Here is a 1,130-nt window from a genome sequence, read left to right as displayed (position 1 = left end):
CAACTTTTGAACGTACACATGTTCCACCGAAACCAGTTCCTTCCCAAGGCTTTCCGACGCGCCTTTGCTCTCTCCGGCGCTGATAGCACGACAATTGCAATTGGTTTAAAGACATGCTAATAAACCAGAGCGCATTTGTCTCCCATCCCGGAGTGCTGTGTGGACTCGCCAGACCCTCCTTTGCAATGCTGTGGAAGAAGGTCGGGCAATGTGAAACTACTCACATGAAACAGATCCTGGTTCCTGATCCTATCCTGATTTAAGATTCATAAACGTTGTTCGGGGGTGTTTCACAGAGTCACAGAAGACATTAAAAGACTGTTTTCACAGATTGAATATAAATCCCTATGAGAAGTGAGCTGATTATGATGTGTAACATTGTTGATGGTTGCTGAAGGTTGTCATCATTATCATTGACCTCCCCTCCTCTACCAACATTAGGATCCTGTGGGCAGATGGGGTGAAGTAGGTCTACCTGTGTTTTTTGGCAACAACAAGAGTCAAGCAATACCTGGGGAAGGAGGTGGGTGAGCAGGGGCGTAACACTAAATCCTGGGCCCTGTAGGAAGGCATTCTCTATGGGCCCCTCAGCACATCCACAGCTATTCATTCTAGCATTGATTTAGGCCCTCCTGACATGAGGGCCCTGGGTACTCACTCATTTCACACATCGGAGTAATCTGGCAGATGACCATTGTGTGTTAAGGACAACTAAGATGAGACCTGTCATCTCTGAGACACTGGAAACGGTAAACATGAGGGGAATTTCTTTCAGGATATTAAAAATATTCTCTTTGACCCAACAAACTCCCTCTGTTCATTCTCCAGTGAGGACAGGAAGCAGAACACAGATCAGAGTCATTCATTTCCACAACACAGACATGGTATCATGGCATGGTTGCACTTTTTTCCAGTTTGCAAATACCATCAGTAACCCACATAACAATCACAGAACTTAATGAAACGTTAATGACATGTTTTGTGTTGAGTTTTTTTTATTCATTTCAGGTTTGCCACTATGCTGGAGTTGACACAGTGACAGTTTTTAGGATGTCTTTCCTCCAGCTCTTCTTTTGTCTTCTTTTATCTTTTGTCTCCTTCTGCCTTTGATCTCTGCTGCTCCAAAAATC

This window comes from Etheostoma spectabile, chromosome 3 (assembly GCF_008692095.1).
Source record: "Etheostoma spectabile isolate EspeVRDwgs_2016 chromosome 3, UIUC_Espe_1.0, whole genome shotgun sequence".
Lineage (NCBI taxonomy): Eukaryota > Metazoa > Chordata > Actinopteri > Perciformes > Percidae > Etheostoma > Etheostoma spectabile.
The sequence above is the reverse complement of the archived record's forward strand: the minus strand, read 5'-3'. Positions refer to the sequence as shown.